The sequence below is a fragment of the Mobula birostris genome, chromosome 2 (assembly GCF_030028105.1).
Source record: "Mobula birostris isolate sMobBir1 chromosome 2, sMobBir1.hap1, whole genome shotgun sequence".
NCBI lineage: Eukaryota > Metazoa > Chordata > Chondrichthyes > Myliobatiformes > Myliobatidae > Mobula > Mobula birostris.
The window spans coordinates 29,154,129-29,169,649 of record NC_092371.1 but is presented as its reverse complement, the minus strand read 5'-3'; positions in this window follow the sequence as shown (position 1 = coordinate 29,169,649).

Here is a 15,521-nt window from a genome sequence, read left to right as displayed (position 1 = left end):
AGTGAACCTGGCACCCAAGCAAGGGCGGACACACACCGGGTTCCCGCTGATTGTACCTTTCCACCCTGTGCGTCTATGGCTTGGTTCCGCAACCAGCCTTCCAAACGACACCCGCCGACTTGCGGGGGGGCACCGCTTCCAGGGTCTTGTTACCTCGTGGTATCGTGTGTGTCCTGCCTTAGCGAACCTGTCCCTTTTTATCCCCCTGCTGGGGTATCGCCTGTCCATCACACTTCAAACAGTTCAGGGTTCAAAGGGGGAGCTGATCTTGACAATGCCCAGACTGATGGCTCCTTCATTAACATCTCCAAATGCTGCTTCATTGTGTTCCTTATCTTTCCTTCCCCTGAGGACAGGTGGCAGACCAACTGCTGATGCCACTGGTGCTAGCCCAGGCCAGCAAACATCTTAATTTATGTGTATTCTCGTCACAGAAGGTATAGCAATGTCTCCCTGAGGAGATTGAGGCAAGCGAGGCTCCCCTCCCCCAACAACTCTCCTACATCTTAACTGAATTTTATAGGAACACTGGAGAAGAATAGCCCAGAGAGACACTGTGACACCAACAGTCACTCTGAGTAAGCTGCAGAGGTCTGCGGCTGCAACTGCAGATGACTCTGCAATCTCTAAGCCCTTGCACAAAAAAAGGTACTTCTGGAAGAATGGTAAGGAAGAAGCCCTGGCTAAAGAAAAGCATATCCTTGTCCATAAAAACTTTGCAAAGTGTCACTTAGAAGGTACTACAAAGATGAGGATGAAGGCCTTATGGTCGGATGAGACTAAAGTGGAACTTTTTAGCCTCAACATTAAGTGGTACGTGTGGCATAAATATAATACTGCACATCAACCAGGTAACACTATCCCTACTGTAAAATACGATGCAGGTAGCATTATTCTATGGGGATGTTTTTCAGCAGCAAGGACTGGAAATCTGGTCAAGACTGATAGGAAGATGAATTCTGATAAAAATCTGCTAGCCTCTGCCAGAAAGCTTAAACTGGGGAGGAAGTTCGCCTTTTCGCAGGACATTGACCAAAGCACACTGAAGAACAACGATAGAGTTGTTTCAAATGAAGAAAATTTACGTCCTTGAGTGGCCCAGTGTCCTAACCTTAAACCAATTGTACACCTCTGGCAAGACTTCAAGATCTGCCACTATTCCCCAATTAATCTGGCACATTTGAGCAATTTTGCAAGGAGGAATGGGAAAATCATGCTCCATTACATTGAGCAAAGTAAATAAAGATCAAAATTCAAAGTAAATTTTCTTATGAAAATATACATATTTTACCATATGCAACCATAAGATTCATTTTCTTATGGGCATACTAAACAAATCTATAGAATAATAACTGCATCAGAATCATTGAAAGACCAACCGAACAGGGTATTCAACCAGAGTGCAGAAGCCAACAAATACCAAATGCAAAAACAGAAAGCAATAATATAAATAAATAAACAATAAATAAATATTGAGAACATGAAATGAAGAGTCCTTGAAAGTGAGTCCATTGGTTGTGAGAACATTTCAATGATGGGGCAAATTAAGTTATCCCATTTGGTTCAAGAATCTGATGCCTGAGGGGTAGTAACTCTTCCTGAACCTGGTGGTGTGAGTCCTGATGCTCTTGTATATTGTTCCTGGCGGTAGCAAGAAGACAGCATGAACTGGATGGTGGAGGTCCCTGATAATGAATGCTACTTTCCTGCAATAGTGTTTCATGTAGATGTGCTCAATGGTTGGAACGGCTTTACTTGTGAGACTGGGCCCTATCCACTACTTTTTGTAGGATTTTTCATTCAAGGGCATTGGTGTTTCCATACCAGGATATGATTCAGCCAGTCAATATACTTTCCACTGCACATCTATTGAAGTTTGTTAAAGTTTTAGATGTCATAATAGAGACTTATCCAAAAAGACTACTGACTGTAATAGATGTGACAGGTGGTTCAACTAAGTACAGAGCAAAAAAAGACGAATACTTTTGAACTGTTGTTATCTCAGTTTTTGAATTTTTAGTTTTTCATGCTTAACAGTTTTCCCTGTTGTTTTGGCTCTACTGTGGAAAAAGGAGTATGTGATTGACAAAGAAATATTCAGTTAAATTGATCAGAATCCCTGGTTGTAATACTCATTTATGTGAACAAAGGGTTGGAGGCTGAATACAGCACTGCATCTTCTAACATAGTGGTCGCCAACCTTTTTAAGCCCAAGATCCCCTACCTCGGCCTTAGTGAAAGGCAAGATCGACCTACTAAATTGGTTAGTCACACACATGCACACCAGGCAGAAAAGGCCGGAAGTAAAATCCTGCAACCCAGAAACAACCCCTCTTTACAAACAGCTTTCCGTAGCGGGAGTATTGCTATATTACCAATATCATAATTAGTATTACTTATTTTTATAATGCTCACATTATAACACCTTTAATTCTATGTTTCATTATTTAATTTTATTTAAACATGAAAAATAAATGAATAAAAATTGACTGTTGCACTCAGTGTGATGACTGGGGCTGAATACTTTCTGCTAGTTCCCTGAAATTTGGCTCATAACTACAGACAGCCAGTTTGAGACACTCTGTGAGGTGTCTGTCTGTAAGACAGCTCCTGTACTTAGATTTCATAATTTTCATCTGTTGCAGCACAGCACCCTCGCAAACCTCCTGACAGACTGAATATTTGAATGGACAGTTTCCTTTATTAGATTGAATGTCGAATCTGCCACGTTTTTCAGGTGTATTGTATTGGTAAACTGTTACTGAGACACTAGTATAAGTTTCAGAGGTACGCAAGATAATGACACAACTGTTTTTTTGTTTCCCAGTTATTTACATTTGGGGAATGTTGGAATTTAAAGAGGGAGAAGTGTTGTAATGTGAGCATTTTAAAGATAAGTTAATACAAATTAGGATAATGGTAATATAGCAATACCCCCACTACAGAAAGCTGTTTGTAAAGAGAGGTTGCTTCCAGGTTGTGGGGTTTTACTTCCAGTCTTTTCTACCATGGTGCATGGCAGGGGAGCTACACACATGCGCACTGGGCAGAAAGAACGGAACTAAAACCCCACAACCAGGAAACAATCTCTCTTTACAAACAGCTTTCAGTAGTAGCAGTATTGCTATATTACCATTATCCTAATTAGTATTACTTATTTTTATAATGCTCACATTATAACAGTATTTGTGTATTTATTTTTCATTTTTTTCAGGATCTACTGGGAAAGTCTCAAAGATCAACTGGTTGGCGACCATTATTCTAACACTACAAAGTTTTCTAGCATCTTAAGTCAGGATCATGATGGAAGACAAAGTAACAACTTCGTTTCTTCTTTCATGGAAAAAGATACAAAATTTCTGTCCGAAATACTAGAGAATCAATGCCTTCTGAGAATGAGGAACTAAAGGTAATTATTAGCAAAAGTATAGTACTAGAGAAGCTGTTGAATCTGAAAGTTGTTAAACACCAACAATTCTGCTGATTGACATCTCAAGGTTTTAACTGAGATGGCTTTAATGAGAATAGACACATTGTTGATTATATTATATAGTTCTACAGATTCTGGAATAATTCCAGCTGACTGGGAGGACAACAGATGTGGCCCACTATTTAAGGAAATACGAAGAGAGAACACAGGGAACCACTGATTGGAAGCATTGATAATATCATGGCATCAATAATGCCAAATACAATGAAATCTGCAAAGAATGCAATAAAACACAAAGAAAATATTAGAGTTGAACCAAGTCAGCATGGATTTATTGATTCTCTCAACAGTATGGACATAAAAAATCATGTTTGAATAATCCATTGGAATATTTTGAGGAAGTAACTGCTAGAAGATAACAGAAAACCAATGAATGTGATGCATTGCATTATGATTTTCAAGAAGGTTTTGATAAGGTCCCATACAGGAGGCTAGTTAAGAAAATGAAATCAACAAAAGAACCACCATCAAGAACGTTTACGATGCCATTCCATACCCGCACTTTGGAAAGTCTGACCACCTGGCTGTACTTCTGCTTCTGGCATACAAGCACGGTCAAGGGAGGTGGAGAAGTGCCAAGAGGACTTCTTTGAATTGGCGGACTGGACAACATTCAAGAATTCATCTTCAAATCTGAATGAATATGCCACAGTTGTCACTGACCTCATCAAGACCTATATGAATGAGTGTGGGCCTTGAAGAACATACTGGACATACAGTACCCAAACCAAAAGCTGTGGATGGACCAGGAGATTCACAGTCTGCTGAGGGCTAAATCTGTGGCATTCAAGACCAGTAATTCAGAACTATATAAGAAGTCCAGGTACGACAAACAGAAGGTTATGTTAAGCGTTAAAAACAATTCCAATTGAAGTTAGAGATAGAATCGGATGTACATCAGCTCTGGCAGGACTTGCAGACCATTATTTCCCACATGATGAAACATAACATCATGAACGACTGTGATTCTTCACTCACAGATGAGCTCAATGCCTTTAATGCATGCTTTGAAAGGGACAATAAAACTATACCTGCGTGAATCTCTGCAGCATCTGGTGTCACTATGATCTCTGTCTTGAAGGCCGATGTCAGAACACCTTTTGAGAAAACTCTCGCAAAGGAGTCAGGCCCTGATGGTCTATCTGGTAGAGCACTGAATACCTGTGCCAATCAATGGGCAGGAGTGTTCAAGAGCATCTTCAATCTCTCACTAATGCATTTAGAGTTTCCCATCTGCTTCTAAAAGGCGACAATCAGACCAGTGCACAAGAGGAGCAGGGTGAACTCCCTCAAACAACTACTGCCCAGTTGCACCCACATCTATGGTGATGAAATGCTTTGAGATGTTGGTCATGACCAGAAACAACTCCTACCTAAGCAAGGACCTGGACCTGAAGCAATTTTCCCATCACTACAATAGGTTTAGAGTGGAAGCAATCTGAATAGCTCTCCATTTGGCCTTGGACTATCTGGACCATAGCAATAACTATGCCAGGCTTCTGTTTACTGGTTACAGCTCAGCAATCAACACCGTTATACCCTCAGCACTAATCAACAAGCTCCAAAACCTGGGCCTCTGTACTTACCTCTGCAACTGGATCCTTGACTTCCTCATCAGGAAATCACAGTCAGTGCGAGTCAGAAATAACTTCTCCTCCTCGCTGACCATCAACTCTGGTGCACCTCAAGGATGTGTGTTCAGCCCATTACTCTACTCTCCCTACACCTCTGACTGCGTAGCTAGGCACAGTTCAAACACCACCAATAAATTAGCTGATAACACAACTACTGTTGGCAGAATTTCAGATGGTGTCAGGGAGGCATACGAAAGTGAGACAGATCAGCTCGACATCGCTCAACACTAGTAAGACCAAGGAATTGAATGCGGACTTCAGAAAGGGAAAGTCAAGGAAAACACACACTAATCCTCATCAAGAGATCAGCAGTCAAAAGGTTCTGCAGCTTCAAGTTCCTGGATGTCAAAATCTCTGAAGGTCTATTCGGTGTCCAACATATTGATGTAATTACAAAGAAGGCACAACAGTGGCTATATTTCATTAGGAGTTTGAAGAGATTTGGGATGTCACCAAAGACTCTAGCGAATTTCTATAGAGGTACCATGGAGAGAATTCTAACTGGTTACATCTCCATCTGATATGGAGCAACCAATACACAGGATCGGAAAAAGCTGCAGAAAGTTTCAAATTCAGCCAGTTCCATCACGGGCACTAGTCTTCCCAGCATTGAGAAAATTTTTAAAAGGCGATGCCTCAGAAAGACACCATCCATTATTAAAGACATCCATCACTCAGGATATGCCCACTTCTCATTGCTACCATCAAGGGAGTGGTACAGAAGAATGAAGACACACACACACACACACACACACACAGTGTTTTAGGAACAGCTTCTTCCCCTCCTTCATCAGATTTCTGAAAGTCATGTACATACCTCACAGTAATATTAATCCTGATTCTGATGATTTAGGAGATTGTATATTGACAGGGATTGAGAATTGTTAACAAACAGAAAGCAAAGAATAAAAATAAATATTTCTTTTGGTAGACCAATGGAGTACTATAGATCAATGCTTTGGCTATATCTACTCATATTCTATATCAATGATTTGGCTGAGAGGATCAAGCATCTTATTCTGAATTTCAAGGAGGATGTAAAGGAGTAAAACCATAGAAACTACAGCAGAGAAACAGGCCTTTTGGCCCTTCTTGGTTGTGCTGAACCATTTTCTGCCTAGTTCCACTGACTTGCACACGGACCATATCCCTCCATACACCTCCCATCCATGTATCTATCCAATTTATTCTTAAATGTTAAAAAAGAACCCGCATTTACCACCTCATCTGGCAGCTCATTCCATACTCCCACCACTCTCTGTGTGAAGAAGCCCCCTCTAATGTTCCCTTTAAACTTCTCCCCCCTCACCCTTAACCCATGTCCTCTGGTTTTTTTCTCCCCTTGCCTCAGTGGAAAAAAGCCTGCTTGCATTCACTCTATCTATACCCATCATAATTTTATATACCTCTATCAAATCTCCCCTCATTCTTCTATGGTCCAGGGAATAAAGTCCTAACCTATTCAACCTTTCTCTGTAACTGAGTTTCTCAAGTCCTGGCAACATCCTTGTAAACCTTCTCTGTACTCTTTCAACCTTATTTATATCCTTCCTGTAATTTGGTGACCAAAACTGAACACAATACTCCAGATTCGGCCTCACCAATGCCTTATACAACCTCATCATAGCATTCCAGCTCTTATACTCAATACTTTGATTAATAAAGGCCAATGTACCAAAAGCTCTCTTTACGACCCTATCTACCTGTGACACCACTTTTAGGGAATTTTGTATCTGTATTCCCAGATCCCTCTGTTCTACTGCACACCTCAGTCCCTTACCATTAACCCTGTATGTTCTACCTTGGTTTGTCCTTCCAACGTGCAATACCTCACACTTGTCTGTATTAAACTCCATCTGCCATTTTTCAGCCCATTTTTCCAGCTGGTCCAAGTCCCTCTGCAGACTCTGAAAACCTTCCTCACTGTCTACTACACCTCCAATCTTTGTATCATCAGCAAATTTGCTGATCCAATTTACACATTATCATCCAGATCATTGATATAGATGACAAATAACAATGGACCCAGCACTGATCCCTGTGGCACACCACTAGTCACAGGCCTCCATTCAGAGAAGCAATTCTCTACCACCACTCTTTGGCTTCTTCCATTGAGCCAATGTCTAATCCAATTTACCACCTCTCCAAGTATACCTAGCCACTGAATTTTCCTAACTAACCTCCCATGCAGGACCTTGTCAAAGGCCTTACTGAAATCCATTGAGACAATATCCACTGCCTTCCCTTCATCCACTTTCCTGGTACCCTCCTTGAAAAACTCCAATAGATTGGTCAAACATGACCTAACACGCACAAAGCCATGTTGACTCTCCCTAATAAGTCCCTGTCTATCCAAATGCTTGTAGATTCTGTCTCTTAGTACTCCCTCCAATAACTTACCTACTACCGACATTAAACTTACCGGCCTATAATTTCCCGGATTACTTCTCGATCCTTTTTTAAACAACGGAACAACATGAGCCACTCTCCAATCCTCCGGCACCTCACCCATAGGCAGCGACATTTTAAATATTTCAACCAGGGCCCCCGCAATTTCAACACTAGTCTCCTTCAAGGTCCGAGGGAACACTCTGTCAGGTCCCAGGGATTTATCCACTTTAATTTTCCTCAAGACAGCAAGCACCTCCTCCTTTTCAATCTGTACAGTTTCCATGATCTCACTACTTGATTCCCTCAATTCCATAGACTTCATGCCAGTTTCCTTAGTAAATACAGATGCAAAAAACCTATTTAAGATCTCCCCCATTTCCTTTGGTTCCACACATAGCCGACCTCTCTGATCTTCAAGAGGACCAATTTTATCCCTTACAATCCTTTTGCTCTTAATATACCTGTAAAAGCTCTTTGGATTAAGCTTCACTTTGACTGTCAAGGCAACCTCATGTCTTCCTTTAGCCCTCCTGATTACTTTCTTAAGTATTTTCTTGCACTTCTTATACTCCTCAAGCACCTGATTTACTCCCTGTTTCCTGTACATTTCATACAACTCCCTCTTCTTCTTTATCAGAGTTGCAATATCCCTTGAGAACCAAGGTTCCTTATTCCTATTCAATTTGCCTTTAATCCTGACAGGAACATACAAACTCTGCACTCTCAAAATTTCCCCTTTGAAGGCTTCCCACCTAGCAATCACATCTTTGCCAGAGAACAACCTGTCCCAATCCACGCTTTTTAGATCCTTTCTCATTTCTTCAAGTTTGTCCTTCTTCCAGTTAAGAACCTCAACCCTAGGACCAGATCTATCCTTGTCCATGATCAAATTGAAACTAATGGTGTTATGATCACTGGAACCAAAGTGCTCCCCTACACAGACTTCTGTCACTTGTCCTAACTCGTTTCCTAACAGGAGATCCAATATTGCATCCCCTCTAGTTGGTCCCTCTATACATTGATTTAGAAAACTTCCCTGAACACATTTTACAAACTCTAAACCATCTAGACCCCTAACAGTATGGGAGTCCCAATCAATGTATGGAAAATTAAAATCCCCTACCACCACAACTTTATGTTTCCTGCAGTTGCCTACTATCTCTCTACAGATTTGCTCCTCCAAGTCTCGTTGACTATTGGGTGGTCTGTAGTGGCCATACCTTTCCTGTTTCTCAGCTCCACCCATAAGGACTCAGTAGACAAGCCCTCTCTGTCCTGCTTGAGCACTGCTGTAATATTTTCCCTAACAAGCAATGCTACTCCCCCACCTTTCATTCCTCTGCCTCGATCACATCTGAAACATCAGAATCCTGGAATATTAAGCTGCCAGTCCTGCCCCTCCTGTAGCCAAGTTTCACTAATTGCTATAACGTCATAATTCCACGTGTCAATCCACGCCCTCAACTCATCCGCCTTCCCCGCAATACTCCTAGCATTGAAATATATACACCTCAGAAGATTTTTACCACCACTCACAACCTTTCTATCAGCGGATTTGCTTGAACTTCTAACCATTTATTTTCACCCCAGCCACACTGTCAGCTCTGGTTCCCATCCCCCTGCAAATCTAGTTTAAAGCCTCCCTAATAGCACTAACAAACCTCCCTGAAAGGATATTGGTCCCCCTGTAGTTCAAGTGTAACCCGTCTCTCTTGTACAGGTCCCACCTGCTCCAGAAGAGGTCCCAATGATCCTGAAATCTGAAACTCTGCCCCCTACACCAGTTCCTCAGCCACTTGTTCATCTTCCAGAGCATCCTATTCCTACCCTCACTGGCATGTAGCACAGGTAGCAATCCTGAGATTACCACCCTTGAGGTCCTGCTTTTCAACTTCCTACCAAGCTCTCTATACTCACTCTCCAGGACCTCCTCACTCTTCCTTGCTATGTCATTGGTACCGATGTGCACCACGACATCTGGCTGGTCACCCTCCCACTTCAGAATGTCATGCAAGCGATCAGAGACATCCTTGACCTTGGCACCCGGGAGACAACAAACCATCCTGGATTCTCTGTCACGACCACAGAACCTCCTATCTGCACCTCTAACTATCGAGTCCCCTATCACTACCGCCCTCCTCTTTCCCCCCCGCCTCCCTTCTGCACTGCAGAGCCAGACTCAGTGCCAGAGATCCAGCTACTGCAGCTTGTCCCGGGTAAGTTATCTCCCCCAACAGTATCCAATGCGGTATACTTGTTGTTGAGGGGAATCCTGCTCTGCCTGCCCTTTCCTCTTCCCTCACCTGACAGTGACCCAATTTCCTGCCCTCTGGTGTAACTACCTCCCTGTAGCTACTATCTATAATCTCCTCATTCTCCCGAATGATCCGCAGGTCATCCAGCTCCTGCTCCAGTTCCCTAACGCAGTTTGTTAGGAGATGAGAGTTATGGACAAACTTAATAAGTAGGCAAGAACATGGCAGATGGAATAAATTGTGAAAAAATATGAGGCCATCCACTTTGATGCACTAATCAAAACAGCAGCATTTTTTTTTAATAACAAAGACTGGGAAACATTTATATTCAAGGACCTAGGTGCCCTTGTACACAAGTCACTAAAAGCTAATATAAGTATAGCAAATGTTTAGGACACCACCACCAGTATTGGGAAAAGAGACAGTTATTCCTTTGGTACGGGAGACACCTGAATCATGCTGGGACTGATGCCTTGGTGAATTGTATAAATCGGGTTGTGGACAGGACTTCAAACCAAATAGGAGAGGAGAAGAGCTTCACAAACAGGATGGTTACTAAATCAATAGGAAACAAGAAAGTGGTGGAAAAGGAAAGTGGGGAAAATTGAAAGCAAAATGTGATGGGCTTGGGCAAAAATGTCATAAAAAGTATACGGTACAGAGCAGTTAGTAAATCTTAACCATAATGGTGTTTTATTGAATATACATATTTGTAATTAGATGATGAGTTAACAGCGCAAATAGTAACATATGCAAAGTAAAGAGCATCCCAATATGCTGCATCACTGCACAGTACAGAAGCCACACTGCAGCAGAGTGAAAAGCTCTACAACTGGTAGTCAAAACTGCCCAATGCATTACCAGCACCAGCCTACCCACCATCAAGGACATATATATGTGTTGTTAAAAAAAAACAAACTGCTAGAGGAATATGGGGTTCAGGCAGCATCTGCAGAGGGAGATACTGTAGCCAGATTTGTTAATCAAGGGAGGTCAGTGTGGTGTTAAGTCATAACATAGTGGCAAAAGATTGTAATGTACAATTAGTTGGATTTAAATAAAGAATAGCAAGGGAAAGACGACACGGTTGAGAGTACCATATAGGCCTCTAAAATGTGACCTGTCAATGGGGCGAGCATGAATGGGTAAATATCAGAATCAGAATCAGGTTTATTATCACCGGCATGTGACATGAAATTTGTTAACTTAGCAGCAGCAGTTCAATTCAATATCTAAGTTATATTTGAAGGAAATTATAATTGTAATGTGAGCTATGAATTGGATGAATCTAAGTGGCAAGGATATCACAGAATTTGTGAACTGCATCACAGATTGCTTCTTAGAGCAGTGTGTTATGCAACCTACCCAACATCAGGCTATTTTAGATATTGGTCATGAATAATAAGGAAGGATGAATAAGATTCCCTTTGAGGTGGTAAACACAGTGTGAATTCCAGATGCAGTTTGAGAGTGAAAGCCACCAGACCATAACAATTGGTTTCAACTTAAGTAAAGGCAATTATAAATGTATGAATGTAGAGTTGTCTAAGGTAGATGAGAAAATAAGCTAAGCAGTACGTCAGTAGATGAACTGGCAGATATTCAAGCAGCGTGTCCATAGCGTTCAGCAAATATTTATCTCAATTAAAAAGAGATATTTCCATGAGAAAAAGGAACAATGTGGTTGACAGAGATCACGGATAACAGCAAATTAAAAACCAGGGTGTAACAGGACTGATGGCAGGCCAGAGGAGTAGGGATTTTTTAGGATTAAGCAGTGTAAGTCTAAAAAGCTCACAAGAAAGGAGAAAACAGATTTTGAGAGAAAACTTGCACGTAAAGACAAGAGAATCAGTCACCGATTCTCTGCGGTTACAAATAGGAAAAAGCTCAGCTGCATGTGGGACCGCTAAAAAGTGAGGCTGCTGAGTTATTAACAAGAAACAAAGAAATGGCAGATAAGTTAAATCAATTTTTATTAGTCTTCACTGTGTAAAACAATGTAAATAACAGTAAGAGATGATTCAAATTTCAAACAGAATAATTTGTGAAGAAAAAATAAGAGATGAAGTGTTAGAGAAACACATGGGGCTAAAGGCAGATAAATTTCCTGGACTCAATGGCCAGAACCCAAGAATTATAAAGGAAGTGGCTGCATACATAGTAACCCACCTTTTCAAAAATCACCACAGTTATGGAAAACAAGTAATGTCACACCCTTGTTCAGAAAGGAGGAAGATAGTTAACATGTCAATAACCAAAGAGAAAATAATTATATAGGAAAAATGAATATAATCAAACATAGTGGACATAATTATATGAAAGATAAATCATGTTTAACAAATTTGCTCAAATTCTTCGAGGATTTTAAAGGTAGAGTTGACAGAGGAAAATCTATAGAGGTCATAGTCATTCAAACAGGCCCTTTACTCATTTCATCTATCCCTCCAAGAGGCTCACTTCAGCTTGACCCTTTTCTCACATTTAGACCATATCTCTCTAAATGTTTCCTATTCACCTTCCAAATGTCTTTTGAATGTTGTTATCGTACCTGCCCTCAATCCTCTGCCAACTCGTTTTATATACATACCACTCTCTCTGTGAAATGTTGCCTCTCAAGTCTCTCATAAATCTTTCCCTTCTCAATTTAAACATATGCCGTTTATCTCTTGATTCCCCAAACCTGGAAAATAGTCTGTATGCATTCACCCTATTGCTACCCTTCATGATTTTCTACACTTCTATAAAAGCACATTTCAGTCTTCAATGTCCCAAAGAACAGAGACCAAGCCTGCCCAATTACCTCCTATAACCCAGTGACTAGAGTCCTGGCAACATCCTCATAATGCTTTTCTTTAATTATTCCAGCTTAATTGTATCTTTCCTATAGCAGGGTAACCAAAATTGAACAAAATACTCCAAGTGCAGCCTCATCAACATTTTGTCCATCTACAACATGGCATCTCAATTTCTATACCCAGTGCCCTGATTGACGAACAGCAGAAGCCTTTTTCATCACTCTCAAAGTTCAAAGCAAAATTCATTATCAGAGTACATACATGTAACCATATACAACCTTGAGATTCTTTTTTCTGCGGGCATACCTAGCAAATCTCTGTCGGTGGTGTCTGAAAAGAGGATGGTGTCCAAGTTGCATGCCATCTTGGACAATGTCTCCCATCCACTACATAATGTACTGGGTGGGCACAGGAGTACATTCAGCCAGAGACTCATTCCACCAAGATGCAACACAGAGCATCATAGGAAGCCATTCCTGCCTGTGGCCATCAAACTTTACATCTCCTCCCTTGGACAGTCAGACACCCTGAGCCAATAGGCTGGTCCTGGACTTATTTCCTGGCATAATTTACATATTACTATTTAACTATTTATGGTTTTATTACTATTTAATTATTTATGGTGCAACTGTAATGAAAACGAATTTCCCCTGGGGATCAATAAAGTATGACTATGACTATCTATAGAACAGTAACTGTAAACAGGATCTGTAAACTGTAGACATCAGAAACTGTAAACAAACTGTGCAAATGCAGATAATCAATAAATAACAAGCATAAAATGACAAGATAAAAGAGTCCTTAAATGAGTGTAGTTACCCCTTTTGTTCAAGCGCCTGATCATAACACCATAAGATACAGGAGAAGAAATAGGCTATTATGCATATCGAATCTGCTCCACCATTTCATCATGGCTGATCCAATTTTCCTCTCACTCCCAACCTCCTTTCCCGCACATCCCTTCATGCCCTGATCAATCAAGAACCTATCAACCTCTGCCTTAAACATACACAAAGACATGACCTCCACGGCTGCCTGTGGCAAAGAATTCCACGGATTCATTACTCTCTGGCTAAAGAATTCTTCCTCACCTCCATTCTAAAAGGAGACCCCTCTATTTTGGGGCTGTGTCTTCAGGCCTTAGACTCTCCCACCATAGCAAGCATCCTCTCCACATCCACTCTATCAATGCTTTTCACTATTCGATAGGTTTCAATGAGGCCACCCCACATTCTTCTGAATTCCAGTGAATACAGGCTCAGAGCTATCAAGCACTCTTCATATGACAAATCATTCACCCCTGGAATAATTTTTGTGAACCTCCTTTAAACCAGTTTTAGCACATCCTTTCCAAGATAAGGGGGCCAAAACTGCTCACAATACTCCAAGTGAGGGCTTATCAGTGCTTTATAAAGTCTCAACATTACATCCTTGTTTTTATATTCTAGTCCTCTTGAAATGAATAACATTGCATTTGCTTTCCTCACCACAGATTCAACCTGCAAAATAACCTTTAGGGAATCCTGCACAAAGACTCGCTTTGTACCTCAGATATTTGTATTTTCTCTCTATTTAGAAAATAGTTAACCCTTTTATTTATTCTACCAAAGTGCATAACCATACACTTCCTGACACTGTATTCCATCTGCCATTCCTTTGCCCATTATAAGTCCTTCTGTAGCCTCTCTACCTCAAAACTACCAACACCCCCACCTATTTTCATAACGTCTGCAAACTTTGCAACAAAGTCATCAATTCCATCATCCAAATCACTAATATATAATGTAAAAAAAATCAGCTCGAACACAGACCCCTGTGAAACACCACAAGTCACCGGCAGCCTGCCAGGAAAGGCTCTCTTTATTGCTACTCTATGTCTCCTGCCAATCAGCCTCTACTTCATCCATGCTAGAATCTTCCCTGTAATACCCTGGGCTCATATCATGTTACACTTATCTGAACTAAACTCCTTAGCTCACTTACCCACTGATCATCTGCAAACTAACTATGCCTTGTACATTCTCAACCAAATAAATGATACAGATGATAATAACGGGCCAGCAACAACTTCTGAGATGCAAGTCATGGGTTTCAGAGCCTTCCACCATTACCCTTTGCTTCCTACCATCAAGTCCAGTTAGCTTGCTTTCTTTGGATCCCATGGGATGTAACCTTTCAGAGTAATTTATAATGCAGAACCTTATCAAAGTCCTTTCTGAAGCCTATATTGACCATATCTGCCATCCTGCCCTCATCCACCTTCTTGGTTACTTCTTCAAAAAAACTCAGTCAAATTCACAACACAATCTCTCAAACACAAAGCTCTGCCGACTATTCCTAATCAACTCATCTTTCCAAATGTCGATATATCTTATTCCTTAGAATTCTCTTTAATAGTTTACCTGCCACAGTTGTAAGGCTCACTGGTCTCTATTTTCTAGGCTTTTTTGTTTTACAACCTTTCTTAAATAATTTAGCCACCATTCAGTCCTCTAGCATCTTCCCAACACCAACTATGATGCATATATGACAGCCTAAGCTCCTGTAATTTTTTTCTCTAGCTTCTCACTGGGTTCTTATCTCAACCTGATTAGGACCTGGAAACTTATTAAACATGACACCACATGAGAGGCTGGCGCATAAATTAAGAACCCAAGATACTGGAGGATGTGTAAGAGAATAGATTGAAAACTGTCTGCTCCATAGAAAATTAATAGAGTCCAAATTAATAGGTCCTTTTCAGGCTGGAGGGATGTAACTGATGGAGTATCCCAGGGATAGGTTCTTGGCCCCCAGTTATTTACAAATTACTTTAATGACCTGGAGCAGGGAATAAAACATTAGGTTTCTAAATTTGCCAGTGATACAAAGAAAGGTGGAAGAGCATATTGTGATGTGGACATCGTGATTCTGTGTTGGGATAGGGATAGAGTGATTGTGTGAAACCCTGTAA